Source organism: Pseudorca crassidens, chromosome 3 (assembly GCF_039906515.1).
Source record: "Pseudorca crassidens isolate mPseCra1 chromosome 3, mPseCra1.hap1, whole genome shotgun sequence".
Classification (NCBI taxonomy): domain Eukaryota; kingdom Metazoa; phylum Chordata; class Mammalia; order Artiodactyla; family Delphinidae; genus Pseudorca; species Pseudorca crassidens.
The window spans coordinates 169907603-169928333 of NC_090298.1; the positions used below are offsets into that span (position 1 = coordinate 169907603).

The window sequence follows — 20731 nt, forward strand, 5'->3', positions numbered from 1 at the left end:
GTGCTCCGCAACGGGAGAGGCCACAACAGTGAGAGGCCCGCGTACCGCAAAAAAAAAAAAAAAAGTGAACGTTATGGTATGTGAGTTATATCGCCATTGAAAAAGAATTAAAAGCAGTAATAGCCATGATAACTCTACCTCCTGCCTCCATTTAGTCACCACTAAAATGTTTTCTGACTCTAGATTTGCCTATTCTGGATCTTATATGTATATAAAATCATACAATATTGGCCTTTTCTGCCTGTTTTTTTCCTCAGCATGTTTTCAAGGTTCATCCACGTTGCAGCATGTGTCAGAGCTTCCTTCCTTTTTGTGACTATTATTCTCATCTTATGTACAGGTTACACTTTATCCATTCATCCACTGATGGACATTTGGAAGGTTTCACCTTTTAGCTGTTTTAAATAGTACTGCAACCAGCATTCATGTACACGTATTTGAGCATCTCTTTCAGTAAAGACAGGAGTGGAATAGTTGGGTCATAGGCTAATTCTATGTTTAACTTTCTGAGGAACTACCAACATCTTACCTGTAGTGGCTGCACCATTTTACATTCCCCCCAGCAGTGTACAGGGTTCTAATTTCTCCATATCCTTGACATTTCTTTTCTGACTTTTTAATTCTACCCGTCCTGGTGGTTGCAAAGTGGTTATCTCATTGTGGTTTTGACTTGCATTTCCCTGATGATTAGTGATGAATATTTTCATGTCTTTATTGGCTACTAGTATGTTATCCTTGGATAAATGTCTGTTTACCTCCTTGGCCCGTTTTTTGTGTTTTTGTTTTTTTTCTGTGTGGTACGCGGGCCTCTCACTCTTGTGGCCTCTCCCGTTGCAGAGCACAGGCTCCGGACGCGCAGGCTCAGCGGCCATGGCTCACGGGCCCAGCCGCTCTGCGGCATGTGGGAACCTCCTGGACCGGGGCACGAACCCGTGTCCCCTGCATCGGCAGGCGGACTCTCAACCACTGTGCCACCAGGGAAGCCCTTGGCCCGTTTTTTAATTGAGTTGTGTGCATTTCTGTGATTGACATGTTAGGCTTTTTAATGTTCTCTGGACAATAAAACCTTATCACATTTATGATTTGCAAATATGTTCTTCTATTCTGTAGGGATGTCTTTCCAGTATCCTTTGATGCACAAGAGATTTTAATTTTGATGATGTCCACTTTATTTTTTCTTGTGTTGCTTGTGCCTTTGGTGTCATATTAAGAAATCATTATGAAATCCAAGTTCATAGATTTATCCCTGTGTTTCCTTCATTCACTGGGTTACTCAGGATAGCCCGTGGGGTGGGGATGGGCTTCTCAGCAGACACTTTCAACTCCTGGAACTGGAAAGAAGCTCCTGGTAAAGCAGGTGTCCCTAGGTAAATTTTTAATGTGAAAGCCAGTGAAGTTTAAGGTATATCACTCTTTTTTTTTTTTACATCTTTATTGGTGTATAATTGCTTTACAATGGTGTGTTAGTTTCTGCTTTATAACAAAGTGAATCAGTTATACATATACATGTGTTCCCATATCTCTTCCCTCTTGCGTCTCCCTCCCTCCCACCCTCCCTATCCCACCCCTCTAGGTGGTCACAAAGCACCGAGCTGTTCTCCCTGTGTTATGCGGCTGCTTCCCACTAGCTATCTATTTTACGTTTGGTAGTGTATATATGTCCATGCCACTCTCTCAATTTGTCACAGCTTACCCTTCTCCCTCCCCATATCCTCAAGTCTATTCTCTGGTAGGTCTGTGTCTTTATTCCTGTCTTACCCCTAGGTTCTTCATGACATTTTTTTTTCTTAGATTCCATATATATGTGTTAGCATACGGTATTTGTCTTTCTCTTTCTGACTTACTTCACTCTGTATGACAGACTCTGGGTCCATCCACCTCACTACAAATAGCTCAATTTCGTTTCTTTTTATGGCTGAGTAATATTCCATTGTATATATGTGCCACATCTTCTTTATCCATTCATCCATTCATCCGATGATGGACACTTAGGTTGTTTCCATCGCCTAGCTATTGTACATACAGCTGCAATGAACATTTTGGTACATGACTTTTTGAATTGTAGTTTTCTCAGGGTATATGCCCAATAGTGGGATTGCTGGGTCATATGGTAGTTCTATTTGTAGTTTTTTAAGGAACCTCCATACTGTTCTCCATAGTGGCTGTATCAATTCACATTCCCACCAGCAGGGCAAGAGGGTTCCCTTTTCTCCACACCCTCTCCAGCACTTATTGTTTCTAGATTTTTTGATGATGGCCATTCTGACCAGTGTGAGATGATATCTCATTGTAGTTTTGATTTGCATTTATCTAATGATTAATAATGTTGAGCATTCTTTCATGTGTTTGTTGGCAGTCTGTATATCTTTCTTTGGAGAAATGTCTATTTAGGTCTTCTGCCCATTTTCACTCTTTTAAATGGTAATCATCCATTCCTATGGGAACATACTTTACTTTCATATTTTCATAATTAAGCTACCAATGTAAGTTTTTAATCCTTGATCATTTTAAGCTAACCACCCCCCAACGTTGTTTAGAAAAACACTGCTACTACTAAACATTTGTCCTTATTTGTAAAGCTTAGAAGTGAGATTTGTGAAGTTCTAAGAAACACTGATTGTAGAAAAAAGGGATTTTATGAAGACACTACAGGTATTTGTGAAGAACTGACATCACGGTGATACTGCTCTCTCCTTTCTTAGAACATGCTTTACCTTTCCATTTATTTGGTTTGATGTCATTCAACATAATCCTACATTTTTTACATTAGGTTCAATCTTTCATTAGACTTATTTTGACATGACTGTCATTTCTACTTTTGGACACATTATCTTTTTTTTTTTTTTTTTTTTTTTTGCGGTACGCGGGCCTCTCACTGTTGTGGCCTCTCCCGTTGCGGAGTACAGGCTCCGGACGCGCAGGCTCAGCGGCCATGGCTCACGGGTGCAGCCGCTCCGAGGCATGTGGGATCTTCCCGGACCGGGGCACGAACCCGTGCCCCCTGCATCGGCAGGCGTACTCTCAACCACTGCACCCAATGAAGCCCGACACATTATCTTTTAAATTAAATCCTCAACCTCTTTTCCATAGTGATTAGAAATGTAATGACTTTTTTTTTTTTTGTCTGTGTTGGGTCTTTGTTGCTGCACAGGCTCTCTCTAGTTGCGGTGAGCGGGGGCTACTCTTCGTTGTGGTGCGCGGGCTTCTCATTGCGGTGGCTTCTCTTGTTGTAGAGCACGGGCTCTAGGCATGCGGGCTTCAGTAGTTGTGGCACGTGGGCTCAGTAGTTGTGGCTCACATGCTCTAGAGCTCAGGCTCAGTAATTGTGGTACAAGGGCTTAGTTGCTCCACGGCATGTGGTATCTTCCTGGGCCAGGGCTCGAACCCGTGTCTCCTGCATTGGCAGGCGGATTCTTAACCACTGCGCCACCAAGGAAGTCCCAGATGGGGCCCTGTTGATCATTTAAAATTCTCTGGATCACCTGTCTTACTAGTTTACTATGATCCAGGAAATGTTTTGCCCTGTTGCTTTTTCCCATACCTAGAATTACACTATTACAATTGTTCTGTCTAGAGTTATAAATGAGATCTATTTCCTCAAGATGTTTAGCCATCATCAATTTTGTTGGAGGCCTGGTTACATACTGGGTAATGTAAGAGACAACAATCTTATAAAATAGACAGGATATAAGTAATATACCTAGTAACATTAATGAAGTCACAAGTAGGGATTTAAGCTACGAGCTTCCAGAGCAAAACCAGCTTCCCAAAAGTTCACCAAGGCTAGGAAGTAGGTCCTCTAAGGCAGCAATCTGATTTTTCAGGTAGCTTATTAAATGTACTATATTGGAGTATTCATCTGGTATGAAAACACAGGATTCAGTTTGAATTATGGCACAGGTGCCTCCCTGAGATGTTGTAAGGATATCAAGGACCATATGATTTTGTAACACAGCTTTCCTCATCATAGAGACTGTAAGGTCGGATCTTAACAAACGGCACCGCGAAACAAAGGAAAGCTTCATGTGAGCTTTATTAGGGAGCGCTCCCGGGCGAGGTTCACTGGTCTGAAAGAAAGGGGCCAGAGAAGTCGCGTCCAGTACTGGATAAGGGGGATTTTTATTGGGGTAAAAGCAGAAGGCGGCTTGCAAGGGGAGGGGGTGGTTTGCTATACAGGGTAATTCCTTATTTGGTGAGGATACAGCAGGGCCAGGTGTTGGTTGGTCTGTTGTGGGGCGTAAGCCCATTTTCCCTTCCCGTCAGCCCCATTGTTTTCTGGGCAGGAAGTTAGAGTCTCTTGTTGATTCCCAGAACAGGTGAAGTCGTTATGTCTCAATGCCTCTCCTACCTCATACTGGTCGATGTTTTCTCTTACCCCCCGGGCCTCCTTTCACCCGAACCAACGGACCTTACAGAGACCTCAGAATTCAGTAGGCTAATAGGCTGGTTACTATCATTTAAGGCCTTATGGTGAATTCTGTTAAGACTTCACTGTGGGAAATTACATCTTCCAGTCCTACTGAAGGTACAAAATAGCTGTTAAGTGATCCTACCAGTGAGACACAGATCTTTTGGTTCATCGGGCTCATATTGATGGTAAATTTGCTGGGGTTGCGTCTAAGGGAATCCCAAAGTACATCTTCCTATCCATCATGGCAGAAGTCAGGGCCATAGGTTGAACCCACAAAGCCATCGAGTCCCATTAGGTGCGACCCATTATATTCCTGGTCACCTGACCCAAAATGCTCCATACCAATCACTATCTCTTTTTTTTTTTTTGGCCACAGCAAACGGCTTGTGGGATCTTAGTTCCCCAACCAGGGATCGAACCCCACTCTCCCAATGCAGGGGGCCCGTGTTTGATCCCTGTTCAGGGAACTAGATCCTGCATGCATGCCACAACCAAGAGTCCGCATACCGCAACTAAAGATCCCACGTGCCTCAACTAAAGATCCCGCTTGCCACAACTGAAGATCCTGAATGCTGCAACTAAGATCCGGCGCAACAAAAATAAATAAATAAAAATAACAAATAAATAAATATTAAAATCAATTTCCCTACTGATTGTGCTGTGGCACATCTACATGGGAATGCCTCAACCCAGTGTGAAAACGTACAAATCATAACAAGAACATATTGATAACCATGGGAAGGAGGCATTTGTATAAAACCAACCTGGTATACTTCAAAAGGACCCACAGGTAATGGAAAATGTCCTTGAGAACAATGGATTGGCTTCCATGGGTTATATTTGGGACAAGGACTGTATCCTGAATAGACCTTTGGAGGTATAGTAAAAGAAGGCTTCCAAAAATATTGTTTACCCCATAACACCATCTTATCTGGGTTCCAACGGGTTAACTCATGAGTATATTGTAAAATAGGATATTGAGCTCCAAACAGAAGGATAGGCTTCCCTTTTGGGCCTATCCACAGCTCTGTATTGGAGTTGAATCTTCCTGCATTCTGTGTCCAGGTGTCTTTTTCTTTGTCTGGTACCATTCTCTGAAACTTGAACAATATGTCAGTAAGGTTACTGGGAGGCTGAAAGGGAAAGGCAGCGGTTAGTTGGTCCTTGTTGGCTTGTAAAGCTTCTGCTTGGGAGTGTTATCCACTAGAGAATTTCCTTTTGCTTCTGCAGTGTCACCCTTAGAATGATCTGATGCCTTAACAATGGCAAGTGCCCTTGGTAGCAGAATTGCATCTAGGGACTTCCCTGGTGGTGCAGTGGTTAAGAATCCGCCTGCCAATGCAGGGGACACAGGTTCGAGCCCTGGTCCGGGAAGATCCCACATGCCGTGGAGCAACTAAGCCCGTGCGCCACTACTGAGCCTGCGCTCTAGAGCCCACAAGCCACAACTACTGAGCCCACGTGCCACAACTACTGAAGCCCACGCACCTAGAGCCCGTGCTCCGCAACAAGAGAAGCCACCGTAATGAGAAGCCTACCCACCGCGACGAAGAGTAGCCCCTGCTCGCTGCAACTAGAGAAAGCCCGAGGGCTGCAACAAAGACTCAAATTTAAATAAATTTAAAAAAAAAAAGAATTGCATCTAGTAACTCCACTACTTATTTCCTATTTTTTTAAATTTAAGTATAGCTGATTTTCAATGTTGTATTACTTTCTACTGTCCAGCAAAGTGATTCAGTTATGCATATATATATATATATATATATATACACATTCTTTTTTATACATATATTCTTTTCCAATATGGTTTATCACAGGATATTGAATATGGTTCCCTGTGCTATATAGTAGGACCTTGTTGTCTATCCATTCTATATATAGTAGTTTGCATCTGCTAACCCCAAACTCCCAACCCATCCCTCCTCCACCACCCCCTCTGCCTTGGCATCTACAAGTCTATTCTCTCTCTTTTTTTTTTTTTTAAATAAATTTATTTATTTATTTATTATTTATTTTTGGCTGTGTTGGGTCTTTGTTGCTGCACTCCGGCTTTCTCTAGTTGTGGCGAGCGGGGGCCACTCTTCGTTGCAGTGTACAGCTTCTCATTGCTGTGGCTTCTCTTGATGCGGAGCACAGGCTCTAGGCGCTCAGGCTTCAGTAGTTGTGGCACGCGGGCTCAGTAGTTGTGGCTCGAGGGCTCTAGAGCTCAGGCTCAGTAGTTGTGGCGCGTGGGCTTAGTTGCTCCGCGGCATGTGGGATCTTCCCAGACCAGGGCTCGAACCCGTGTCCCCTGCATTGGCAGGCGGATTCTTAACCACTGCACCACCAGGGAAGTCCCCACAAGTCTATTCTCTATGTCTGTGAGTTTGTCTGTTTTGTAGATAGGTTCATTTGTGTCTGTTTCCCATTTTTGATACACGGTCCTGAGGATGTTAAAAAGTCCTCTTTGGAACTTCCCTGGCTGTCCAGTGGTTAAGACTCTACTTCCAATACAGGGGATATGGGTTCGATCCCTGGTTGGGGCACTAAGATTCCACATGCAGCGAGGCCCAAAAAAAAAAAAAAAAGTCCTCTTTGTTTCCAAAGCATACCAAAATCATATGCCACTCCAAAAGCATACTAGTTGTGTAAATATTAACAAATTTTCCTTTTGCCAACAAACAGGCTCTTATTAGTGCTATTAATTCAGCCTGTTGGGTGGAAGAGATATAAGGCAAGGGACCATTTTCAAAGATAGACACTGGAGAAACAATGGCATAGCCAGCCTGGTACCTTCCTGAGGTCCTTGTAGACGTGAACCATCAGTGAGTAATATAAAATCAGCATTATCCATTGGGCTTTCTCGAAGGTCAATCCTAGGAGATAAAGGATTGTCAGTTAATAAAAATAGAGTTGCCAGGTAAGCCAGCAATCCCACTCGTGGGCATATATCTAGACAAAACTGTAATTCAAAAAGATACATGCACCCCTATGTTCATAGCAGCACTATTTACAATAGCCAAGGCATGGAAAGAACCTAAATGTCTATCGACAGATGACTAGATAAAGAAGATATGGTATATATATACAATGGAATATTACTCAGCCATAAAAAAGAATGAAATAATGCCATTTGCAGCAACATGGATGGCCCCAGAGATTATCATACTAAGTGAAGTAAGCCAGAAAGAGAAAGACAAATACCATACGATATCACTTATATGTGGAATCTAAAATATGACACAGGGAATTCCCTGGAGCTCCAGTGGTTAGGATTCCATGCTCTCACTGCTGAGGGCCCGGGTTCAATCCCTGGTCAGGGAACTAAGATCCCACAAGCCTCGTGGTGCAGCCAAAAATTAAAAAATAAAGTAAAATACAACACAAATGAACTTATCTACAAAACAGAAACAGACTCACAGACATAGAGAACAGACTTGTGGTTGCCAAGGGAAGGGGGTGGAGGTGGGAAGGTGTGGGAGTTTGGGGTTAGCAGATGCAAACTATTATATACAGGATGCATAAACAAGGTCCTACTGTCTAGCACAGGGAACTATATTCAATATCCTGTGATAAACCATAATGGAAGAGAATATGAAGAAGAGTGTACACTTTGCTGTACAGCAGAAATTAACAACTCTACTTCAATAAAAATAATAATAATAATAAAATAGAGTAGCCAATTCACCATCTATGCCTTCTAAAAAGGCAGAGTTAAGTAGAGGATCATTTTGGTGGTTAGAGAATGAGTCAGGTGTCACGCCTGAATATTGTTTCGAAGTTTTCTCGAAGCCCTCATAGTAATCCGCGATTGATTCCTCTGGTCTTTGTCTACATTGCTGAATCTTTGCCCAGTCTAAGGCTTTGGGGAAAAGCCCTGGGATAAGTCTGAGTAGTTTACCAGCCAACTGCCTGCATTCAGCTCCAGTCTGCGGGCTACGTAGATGGAAATTCTCTGAGGGTGTCTTTCAGCTTGCTTTCTCTATCCACTCCTGTGCTTTACTTTCGGAAACTAACAGCTATATTAATTGATATAGATCTGCAAAGCTGGGCTCATAGGTTCGGATGGTTAACTCAAACTCCTTAGCAAATCCCGGTGGATCTTGACTAGGTTTGGGAAATTCCTTAGCTAAAGCTCTAAGTTCTGCTCTGGTCCAAGGGTGTGCACCTAAGCACCAAGGACAGTTCATCTCTCCCTGTAACAGGTTTCTCCATAAAGGGAGCTGTGATTGCTTCTGATTTTCTGTCTTCCTTTGCTGGGAAAGGGGAAGCAGCAGGAGGCGAGGTTGATGGGGGAGAGAGAGACAGAGGGAGAGAGAGAGAGAGAGAGAGAGAGAGAGAGAGAGAGAGAGAGAGAGAGAGGGAGGGAGAGAGCGCCTCGGGATCAGGCAATTCAGATAAAAGAGGAAGAGACAGTTAAGGCTAGTGGCTTTTTAAATTCCAAGATACACCTCAGCTATCTGGGGCCAGTATCCTGGGCTTTCTCATCCTGAGTGTCCTCAGGGTGCATCATTGGAGGGTGGGGGGTGGCTACAGAGGCTGACAGCTTGCTGGGGGACATCCTGTCTCCACCTTGAGTTCCCTCGGGGCTCCCCTTCAGGGGTGGCTGTCCTGTGATGGCTGCAACGTCCTTTGTTTACTGATAGGGAAGGCAGCATTGTAATTTTTTTAATTTTTATTTATTTTTTGGCTGCCCCGCAGGGCTTTGGGATCTTAGTTCCCCGAACAGGGATTGAACCCGGGCCCCCCAGCAGTGAAAGCACCGAGTCCTAACCACTGGACCACCAGGGAATTCCCGGCAAGTAGCATTTTTAATTCACAAAGAGTTCAAAACAAGACCTCCTGCCAACCCAGAAAACCTCTCACAAATGTAGAAAAGAAAGAAAACAGATATAGAGTCATAGGTGTAGAAAACAAACTTATGGTTACCAGCGGGGAAAAGGGGGGAGGGATAAATTGGGAGATTGGGATTGACATATACACACTATTATATATAAAACAGATAACTAATAAGGACCTACTGTATAGCACAGGGAACTCTGCTCAATATTCTGTAATGATCTATATGGAAAAAGAATCTAAAAAAGAGTAGATATATGTATAACTTATTCACTTTGCTGTACAGCAGAAACTAACACAGCATTGTGAATCAACTATACTCCAATAAAAATTTTAAAAAAAAACTTTTATTATTGACAGCACTAAGCCAAAATGTGAGGCACATGGCAGGCAATCCGCTAAGAGGTTGCAAAAACAGAAAAACATTTCGTCCCCTTTTGGAGCTAAATGGATGCAACTCATGAATACCTGTTCTCAAGATAAGCCATAACCAGTCCTCAGGTGAGAGACCCCGAGAGCATCGGTCACGCTTAGTTCAAATTCACTCCTCCTGGTAACTGGGTGACCATCTGTGTTAGTTAACTGACTTTATTCAAAGGCAAAACCCACTTTTACCTTTAGGACAGGAGGGAGTTTTGCACAGAGGGGCACGAGCTCCCCTGACAACTGCATTTCAGGGAGAAGGCTCTCAGGTCCTCCCGAAAGACTCCCGGGTGGTAAAGCTCGCAAGAGCCTTACTTAGCTTTTAAAAAGGTTTATTTACATTTCAAAGGACAGAGAAAGAATTTACCCCACCACACGTTCTCTAAAGAAAATGGTCTACCAAAAGGAGAAGGGATAAATCTCTTTCCTTATTTTCAACAGGGAGAGTTAGGGCTCTTGTTCTCAATTTGATTTGCCCTTACATCTGTAAAAAACAAAAACAAAACAATGGTTAAGTTTCAAGGGACCGGAATGAAAGATTTTAGAAGCTCTTCCAAACCAAGATTGGAATCAAAACTGGGAGGGACGGAGCCTGTGCTCCGCAACGGGAGAGGCCACAACAGTGAGAGGCCCGCGTACCGCAAAAAAAAAAAAAACAAAAAACTGGGAGGGGGTGACCTAATATGGTGAAGAAAATATTGGAAAACTGGATATTGTTTCATGCTGAAAATCGCCTTTGAAATATTATGGAGAAGTACAATACGTGGCACTCAGAAAAGAATGCACTAAATGTTGTGCGCTACGTTTAATCATTTCAAGTTAAAAAAACCGTGTTCAGATTGTGAATGAAAAATGTTGCCTGCCATATCAGCAGACACAGGGCGCTGTGGCCAGAAGGCCGTCAGCCACTACCAGCCCTACCCCGCCGCCCCCAAGCCCCGACAGTGAGCCAGGGGGGAACTCAGGACGGAGACAAAGGGGCTGCTGCCCGCCAAGCCCTCGGCCACTGCAGCCACCCCCCAAAACGGTGCACACTGGGGGCGGGGGGGTGGGGACTCAGGATTAGAAAGAACAAGATACTGGTCCTAGACAGTCAAGGTGCACAGCAAAGGAATGATGTCAATGAGCCCAGACTCCTGCCTCTTCGCATACCCAGAAAAGTGCTAAATTCATTAACTTGAGATGTCTGGATTTCTTTTTTTTTTTTTTTCCTTTTGTTTTTTTGTATTTTGCCCACACCGAGTGGCATGCGGGATGCTTCCCGGACCAGGGATCGAACCCAGGCCTTTGCAGTGAAAAGTCCAAATCCTAACCACTAGGCCACCAGGGAACTCCCTGGTTTTCTTTAATTAACAGTAATCTTTTTGCTGTTCCAACTACTTGGGTTTTGTTGCAAAACTTCTCTGTACCCTGGTTCCTCCCTTACCTCTTTGGAGCGGTCCCTCAGAGTGATCTGAGAAGCTGTCTTCTGGGCTTGAGTCCTCAGAACATCTGCCAAATAAAACATAATTCTCAACATTTAGGTTGTGCTTTTTTTTTTCACTTGCTAAGCTTGAGGAATAAATAATAAATGGGCACCACAGACTGGGCACCCACACTTATGAACAGACTGAGGCAACTCCTGGTCTTTTGAGGGTGCCCCACCCTGACTGCTACTCCCCCAGACCCCAGCGGTCACCACCACCCTGAATTTTGTGGTAATTCTTCATAACTTGTATCATCTATTATTTATTACTAAGTAGGGTTGGGTGTAATTCTGCCGCCTTTGAAATTTCAGAAACTATTCCTGGAATTATCCTGAAAAGCCTTTCCTGTGGTGTGTATGTGTCTATGTGTTCTTACCAGGCTCTGTTCAACCGAGTGTGTGCAGTTTCTTTTCTTTTTTAAAAAATTAATTAATTAATTAATTTATTTTATTTTTGGCTGCATTGGGTCTTCGTAGCTGCGCCCGGGCTTTCTCTAGTTGCGGCAAGCGGGGGGCTACTCTTCCTTGTGGTGCACAGGCTTCTCATTGCGGTGGCTTCTCTTGTTGCGGAGCACGGGTTGTAGACGCACGGGCTTCAGTAGTTGTGGCGCACAGGCTCAGTAGTTGTGGCACGCGGGCTTCAGTAGTTGTGGTGCCCAGGCTTAGCTGCTCCGCGGCATGTGGGATCTTCCCGGACCAGGGCTCGAACCCGTGTCCCCTGCATTGGCAGGCAGAGTCTCAACCACCACGCCACCAGGGAAGTCCCTGTGTACAGTTTCTTAAGCTCACTTAGTGTTTCCCTCGGAGAAAACTGCACCCAAACAAATGTGAAGTTCATGTTATGCTCAATTCACTCCCTTATATGGAAGTCATCTTGTAACCCATCTGTGCTCAAAACGCAGGTGTTCAGGCAGCCCTGACAGTGCCTGTCCTGGACTAAGAATGTTGCCTGCCCCATCAATAAACAAAGGACGTTGAGCCTGGCCAACCAGCAGCCCCTGCAGCCGCCCTCAGCGGTGCACCCTGGGGCGATTCAGGATGGAGAAAAGCAGGATACTGGCCCTAGATGGTTAAGGTGCATAGGAAAGGAATTATTTCAATCAGCCCAGGCTAAAACAGAATAGAGGGGCTTGCCTGGTGGTCCAGTGGGTAAGACTCCCCACTCCCAAGGCAGGGGGCCCCGGTTCGATCCCTGGTCGGGGAACTAGATCCCGCGTGCCACAACTAAGAGTTCGCATGCCACAGTGAAGACCCAGCACAGCCAAAACTAAAACACGCACACACACACACACACACACACGCACACGCACACACACACACACACAAAACAAGTACAGTATTGCAAAACTAGCATAGCGTCTTAAAAGAAAAAAGAATAACAGGGACCTACTCTATAGCACAGGAACTATGCTAAATATCTTGTAATAACCTATAATGGAAAAGAATCTGAAAAAGAATATAGATATAGATATATATGCATAACTGTATCACTTTGCTGTACACCTGAAACTAACACAACACTGTAAATCAGCTATACTTAAATTAATAAAGTTCAAAAAATAAAAATAAGCCCAGACTCCGCATCTTCCCTTACCTAGAAAAGTGCTAAATTCACTAACTTAAAAGATGTCTGGTTTCCTTTAATTAGCTGTTCTGACTACCTGGGAATTTTTTTGTTTTGCAAAAACTCATATGGGACTTCCCTGGTGGTCCAGTGGTTAAGACTCCGCCCTCCCAATGCAGGGGGCCAGGGTTCCATCCCTGGTTGGGGAACTAGATCCCACATGCATGCCACAATTAAGAGTGCCTGCCACAACTAAGGAGCCCGTCTGGTGCAACTAAGACCCAGCGCAACCAGATAAATAAACTACATAAAATTTAAAAAAAAACAAAACTCATATATATTCTGGCCCCTCCGTTATCTCTTTGGAGCAGTCCCTTAGACCTATCTGAAAGGCATAATTCTCAACTTTTAGGTTGTGCATTCCTTCTCAATTGACAGTGCATATTTACTATTTATATCTAAGTCAAAATTGAAGGCAATGTTCACATCCCTAAATACTTCCAATTAGTTTTCCCCAACAAACTAATACATCTAGTAATCAAGACAGTGTTGTATTGCCATAAAGATAGTTGAATTGGGCTTCCCTGGTGGCGCAGTGGTTGGGAAGCCGCCTGCCAATGCAGAGGACATGGGTTCGAGCCCTGATCCAGGAAGATCCCACATGCGTGGAACAACTAAGCCCACGCGCCACAACTACTGAGCCTGTGCTCTAGAGCCTGCAAGCCACAACTACTGAGCCCGCGTCCCACAACTACTGAAGCCCGCGCATCTAGAGCCCGTGCTCTGCAACAAGAGAAGCCACCGAAATGGGAAGACCACACACCGCAACAAGGAGTAGCCCCCGCTCGCCGCAACTAGAGAAAGTCCAAGCACAGCAACGAAGACCCAATGCAGCCAAAAATAAATAAGTTTATTTAAAATTTTTTTTTAAAAGATAGTTGAATTGATGGATGAAATGGAATTTAAAAATCCAGTGGTAGACCCTACATATATGTTCAATTAATTTTGCCAAAAGGCAATACAAGGTAGAAATTGTTCTGCAACACCTGGAAATCCATATATAAATAAATTCTAATCCCAATTTCACACTATAAACAAAAATTATTTTGAGATGAATTATAGATCAAAATGTAAGTGCTAAAGTACAAAGCTTTTTATTTATTGAAGTATAGTTGGTTTACAATGTTGTGATAGTTTCTGGTGCACAGCAAAGTGATTCAGTTATACATGTATCTGTCTATCTATCTATACATGTATATATTCTTTTTCAGATTCTTTTCCATTATAGAGTATTACAAGATATTAAATATAGTTCCCTGTGCTATACAGTAGGACTTTGTTTTTTATTTATTTTATGTATAGTAGTATCTGTTAATCCCAAACTCCTAATTAATCTCTCCCCACCTTCCCCTCTGATAACCATGTTTGTTTTCTATGTCTGTGAGTCTGTTTCTGTTTTGTAAATAAGTTCATTTCTGGCTTACTTAGTATGATCATCTCTAGGTCCATCCATGTTGCTGCAAATGGCATTATTTCATTTTTTTTATGGCTGAGTAGTATTCCAGTGTGTGTGTGTGTACCACATCTTCTTTATCCATTCATCTGTTGATGGACACGTAGGTTGCTTCCATGTCTTGGCTACTGTAAATAGTGCTGCTATACTGTAAATAGTGCTGCTATGAACATAGGGGTACATGTATATTTTTATTTTAATACATCTTTACTGGAGTATAATTGCTTCACAATACTGTGTTAGTTTCTGTTGCACAACAAAGCAAATCAGCCATATGCATACACATGTCCCCATATCCCCTCCCTCTTGAGCCTCCCTGCCATCCTCCCTATCCCACCCCTCTAGATCATCGCAAAGCACAGAGCCGATCTCCCTGTGCTATGCTGCTGCTTCCCACTAGCTATCTATTTTACATTCAGTAGTGTACATATGTCGATGCTACTCTCACTTCGCCCCAGCTTTGCCCTCCCACCCCATGTCCTCAAGTCCATTCTCTATGTCTACCTCTTTATTCCTGCCGTGCCACTAGGTACATCAGTACCAATTTTTTTCCCCTAGATTCCATATATATGCGTTAGCATATGGTATTTGTTTTTCTCTTTCTGACTTACTTCACTCTGTATGACAGACTCTAGGTCCATCCACCTCACTACAAATGACTAAATTTCTTTTCTTTTTATGGCTAAGTAATATTCCATTGTATATATGTGCCACATCTTCTTATCTTCTTTATCCATGCATCTGTTGATGGACATTTAGGTTGGTTCCGTGTCCTGGCCATTGTAAATAGTGCTGCAATGAACATTGTGGTACATGTCTCTTTCTGAATTATGGTTTTCTCAGGGTATATGCCCAGTAGTGGGATTGCTGGGTCACATGGTAGTTCTATTTTTAGTTTTTTAAGGAACCTCCATACTGTTCTCCATAGTGGCTGTATCAATTTACATTCCCATCAACAGTGTAAGAGGGTTCCCTTCTCACCACATCCTTTCCAGCATTTACTATTTCGAGATTTTTGGATAATGGTCATTCTGACCAGTGTGAGGTGATAACTCCTCGTAGTTTTGATTTGCATTTCTCTAGTAATAAGTGATGTTGAGCACCTTTTCATGTGCCTCTTGGCCATTTGTACGTCTTCCTTGGTGAAATGTCTATTTAGGTCTTCCGCCTTTTTTTTTTTTTTTTTTTTGCGGTACGTGGGCCTCTCACTGTTGTGGCCTCTCCCGTTGCAGAGCACAGCCTCCGGACGCACAGGCTTAGCGGCCATGGCTCACGGGACCAGCCGTTCTGCGACATGTGGGATCCTCCTGGGCCGGGGAATGAACTCGTGTCCCCCGCATCGGCAGGCGGACTCTCAACTACTGCGCCACCAGGGAAGCCCCCACCCATTTTTTAACTGGATTATTTGTTTTTTTGATATTGAGCTCCATGAGCTGTTTGTATATTTTGGAAATTAATCCTTTGTCTGTTGTTTCATTTGCAAATATTTTCTCCCATTCTGAGGGTTGTCTTTTTGTCTTGTTTGTGGTTTCCTTTGCTGTGCAAAAGGTTTGAAGTCCCATTTGTTTATTTTTGTTTTTATTTCCATTACTTTAGGAGGTGGGTCAAAAAAGATCTTGCTGTGGTTTATGTCAAAGAGTGTTTTTCCAATATTTTCCTCTAAGAGTTTTATAGTGTCTGGTCTTACATTTAAGTCTTCAATCCATTTGGAGTTTATTTTTGTGTATGGTGTTAGGTAGTGTTCTAATTTCATTCTTTTACATGTAGCTGTCCAGTTTCCCCAGCACCACTTATTGAAGAGGCTGTCTTTTCTCCATTGTATATTCCTGACTCCTTTGTCATAAATTAGGTGCCCATATGTGCGTGGGTTTATCTCTGGCATTCTATCCTGTACCATTGATCTATATTTCTGTTTTTTTGCCAGTACCATACTGTCTTAATTACTGTAGCCTTGTGGTATAGTTTGAAGTCAGGGAGCCTGATTCCTCCAACTCCATTTTTCTTTCTCAAGATTGCTTTGGCTATTCAGGGTCTTTTGTGTTTCCATACGAATTGTAAGATTTTTGTTCTAATTCTGTGAAGAATGCCATTGGTAGTTTGATAGGGATGGCATTGAATCTGTAGATTGCTTTGGGTACTATAGTCATTTTCACAATATTGATTCTTCCAATCCAAGAACATGGTATATTTCCCCATTTGTTTATGTCATCTTTGATTTCCTTCATCAGTGTATTATAGTTTTCTGAGTATGAGTCTTTCACCTCCTTAGGCAGGTTTATTCCTAGGTATTTTATTCTTTCTCTTGCGATGGTAAATGAGAGTGTTTCCTTAATTTCTCTTCCTGATTTTTCATTGTTGGTGTATAGGAATGCCAGAGATTTCTGTGCATTAATTTTGTATCCTGCAACCTTACCAAATTCATTGATTAGTTCTAGTAGTTTTCTGGTGGCATCTTTATGATTTTCTATGTACACTATCATGTCATCAGCAAACAGTGACAGTTTTACTTCTTCTTTTCCAATTTGTATTCCTTTTATTTCTTTTTCTTCTCTGATTGCTGTGGCTAGGACTTCCAAAACTATGTTGAATAAGAGTGGCAAGAGTGGATATCCTTGTCTTGTTCCTGATCTTAGTGGAAATGCTTTCAGTTTCTCATCATTGAGTATGATGCTTGCTGTGGGTTTATCATATATGGCCTCTATTATGTTGAGGTAGGTTCCCTCTATGCCCATTTTCTGGAGAGTTTTTATCATAAATGGTGTTGAATTTTGTCAAAAGGTTTTTCTGCATCTATTGAAATGATCATATGGTTTTTATTCCTTAATTTGTTAATGTGATGTATCACATTGATTGATTTCCATATATTGAAGAATCCTTGCATCCCTGGGATAAATCCCAGTTGATCATGGTGTATGATCCCTTTGATGTGCTGTTGGATTCTGTTTGCTAGTATTTTGTTCAGCATTTTTGCATCTATGTTCGTCAGTGATACTGGTCTATAATTTTCTTTTTTTGTGATATCTTTTTTTGGTTTTGGTATCAGGGTGATGGTGGCTTCGTAGAATGAATTTGAGAGTGTTTCTCCCTCTCCAAATTTTTGGAAGAGTTTGAGAAGGATTGGCCTTAGCTCCTCTCTAAATGTTTGATAGAATTTGCCTGTGAAGCCATCTGGCCCTGGACTTTTGTTTGTTGGAATATTTGTAATTATGGTTTCAATTTCATTACTTGTGATAGGTCTGTTTATATTTTCTAATTCTTCCTGGTTCAGTCTTGGAAAATTGTACATTTCCAAGAATTTGTCCATTTCTTCATGGTTGTCCATTTTAGTGGTATATAGTTGTTTGTAATAGTCTTATAATCCTTTGTATTTCTGCAGTGTCAGTTGTGATTTCTCCTTTTTCATTTCTGATTTTATTGATTTGCGTCCTCTCCCTTTTTTTCTTGATGAGTCTAGCTAAGGTTTATCAATTTTGTTTTTCTCAAAGAACCAGCTTTTAGTTTTATTGATCTTTGCTATTGTTTTCTTCGTTTCTATTTCATTTATTTCTGCTCTGATCTTTATGATTGCTTTCCTTCTACTGACTTTGGGTTTTCTTTGTTCTTCTTTCTCTAGTTGTTTTAAGTGTAGGGTTAGATTGTTTATTTGAGATTTTTCTTGTTTCTTGAGGTGAGATTGAATTGCTATAAACTTCCATCTTAGAACTGCTTTTGCTGCATTCCTGTAATTGATTTCCAATCTCATAGTGTTGTGGTCAGAAAAGATCTTGACATGATTTCAATTTTCTTAAATTTTCCGAGGCTTGATTTGTGACCCAAGATGTGATCTATCCTGGAGAATGTTCTGTGTGCCCTTGAGAAGAAAGTGTATTCTGCCACTTTTGGGTGGAATGTTCTATAAATATCAATTAGACCTATCTGGTCTATTGTGTCATTTAAAGCTTGTGATTCCTTGTTTATTTTCCGTTTGGATGATCTGTCCATTTGTGTAAGTGGGGTGTTAAAGTCCCCTACTATTAATGTGTTACTGTCGATTTCTCCTTTCATGGTTGTTAGCATTTGCCTTATGTATTGAGGGGCTCCTATATTGGGTGCATAAACATTTATAGTTCTTATATCTTCTTCTTGGATTGATCCTTTGATAATTATGTAGTGTCCCTCCTTATCTCTTGTAACAGTCTTTATTTTAAAGTCTACTTTATCTGATACGAGTATTGCTACTCTAGCTTTCTTTTGATTTCCATTTGCATGGAATATCTTTTTCCATCCCTTCACTTTCAGTCTGTATGTGTCCCTAGGTCTGAAGTGGGTCTCTTGTAGACAGCATATATATATATATATATATATATATATATATATATATATATATATATATATATATATATATATATATATATAGGTCTTGTTTTGTATCCATTCAGCCAGTCTGTATTTTTTGTTTGGGGCATTTAATCCATTTACATTCAAGGTTATTATCAATATGTATGTTTCTATTACCAGTTTCTTAATTCTTTTGGGTTTGTTTGTTTAATTAATTTATTTATGTATCTTTGGCTGCACTGGGTCTTCTTTGTTGTGTGCGGGCTTTCTCTAGTTGCAGCAACTTCATCATGGTACACTGGCTTCTCATTGTGGTGGCTTCTCTTGTTGCAGAGCACGGGCTCTAGGCATGCGGACTTCAGTTGTTGTTGTGCACAGGCTCAGTAGTTATGGCACACAGGCTTAGTTGCTCCATGGCATGTGGGATCTTCCTGGACCAGGGCTCAAACCTGTGTCCCCTACATTGGCAGGCAGATTCTTAACCACTGTGCCCCCAAGGAAGTCCATTTGGGTGTGTTTTTGTGGGTCTTCTTCTTCTCGTGTTTCCTGCTTAGAGAAGTTTCTTTAGCATTTGTTGTAAAGCTGGTTTCGTGGTGCTGAATTCTCTTAGCTTTTGCTTGTCTGAAAAGCTTTTGATTTCCCCATCGAATCTGAATGAGTTCCTTGCTGGGTAGAGTAATCTTGGTTGTAGGTTTTTCTCTTTCATCACTTTAAGTATGTCCTGCCACTCCCTTCTGGCCTGCAGAGTTTCTGCTGAAAAATCAGCTGATAACGTTATGGGGATTCCATTGTATGTTATTTTTTGTTTTTCCCTCGCTGCTTTTAATACTTTTCCTTTGAATTTAATTTTTGTTAGTTTGATTAATATGTGCCTTGGTGTGTTTTTCCTAGGGTTTATCCTGTATGGGACTCTGTGCTTCCTGGACTTGGGTGACTATTTCCTTTCCCATGTTAAGGAGTGTATATACACATTCTTTTTCCTACTCTTTTCTATTATGGTTTATCACAGGACATTGTTACTGCTGTACATTGAATATAGTTCCCTGTGCTGTATAGTAAGACCTGTTGTTTATCCATTCTATGTATTATAGTCTGCATCTACTAATCCCAAACTCCCAGTCCAGCCCTTCCCCATCCCCTCTCCCCCTTGGCAACCACAGGTCTGTTCTCTATGTCTGCGAGTCTGTTTCTGGTTTGTAGGTAAGTACATCTGTGTCCTGTTTTAGATTCAACATATGAGTGACATCATTGGGTATTTGTCTTTCTCTTTCAGACTTACTTCACTTAGTATGAGAATCTCTAGGTCCATCCATGTTGCTGCAAATGGCATTATTTCATTCTTTTTTATGGTCAAGTAGTATTCTATTGTATATGTGTACCACATCTTTATCTGCTCATCTGTCAATGGAAGATGCAGTAATAGTACAGAGACCTCTCGTGTGCTTTTTCCCCAGCTTCCCCCAGCGGTAACATCTTATGTAACTGCAGTGTGGTGTCAAAACCAGGAGACTGGCTTTGGTACAATACAAAGGCCTTATTCAGATTTCGCCATTTTCTCATGCACACATTTGTGTGTGTGTGTGTGTGTGTGTGTGTGTATTTACATGTGTGTGGAGTCCTGTGCCATTTTACCATGTGAGTAGGTTCTTGCACCTGCCAACAAAATCAGGTCACACTGCTGTTTTTTGTTTGTTTTTAATTTTTATTTATTTGGTTGCATTGGGTCTTCGTTGCTGCGTGTAGGCTTTCTCTAGTTGCGGTGAGTGGGGTCTCCTCTTTGTTGTGGTTCGTGGGCTTTTCATTGCATTGGCTTCTCTTCTTGCGGAGCTTGGGCTTTAGGCATGCGGGCTTCAGTAGTTGTGGCTCGTGGGCTCTAGAGCGCAGGCTCAGTAGTTGTGGTGCATGGGCTTAGTTGCTCCATGGCATGTGGGATCTTCCCAGACCAGGGCTCGAACCCATGTCCCCTGCATTGGCAGGTGGATTCTTTTTTGTGTGTGTGTGTGGTACGCGGGCCTCTCACCGCTGTGGCCTTTCCCGTTGTGGAGCACAGGCTCCAGATGCACAGGCTCAGCGGCCATGGCTCATGGGCCCAGCCACTCCATGGCACGTGGGATCTTCCCGGACCAGGGCACGAACCCGTGTCCCCTGCATCGGCAGGCGGACTCTCAACCACTGCGCCACCAGGGAAGCCCCAGCAGGTGGATTCTTAACCACTGTGCA

At 42.3% G+C, this 20731-nt stretch overlaps 1 long non-coding RNA gene across 4 annotated transcripts in view; it reads right to left on the reverse strand.

The window, feature by feature from the left end:
• Positions 1-6357: 6357 nt before the first annotated feature.
• Positions 6358-20731, reverse strand: part of LOC137222668 (uncharacterized) — a 36694-nt gene continuing 22320 nt past the window's right edge. For 3 of the 4 annotated variants that reach the window (XR_010942540.1, XR_010942538.1, XR_010942537.1), the window contains exons 3-4: positions 11079-11143; positions 6358-7266 (exon numbers count right to left, since the gene is read on the reverse strand). This is a non-coding gene — a long non-coding RNA (uncharacterized lncRNA). Of the gene's footprint in view, positions 7267-11078; positions 11144-14165; positions 14338-20731 lie in introns of all 4 variants that reach the window. The other variant, XR_010942539.1, reaches the window with a different exon arrangement.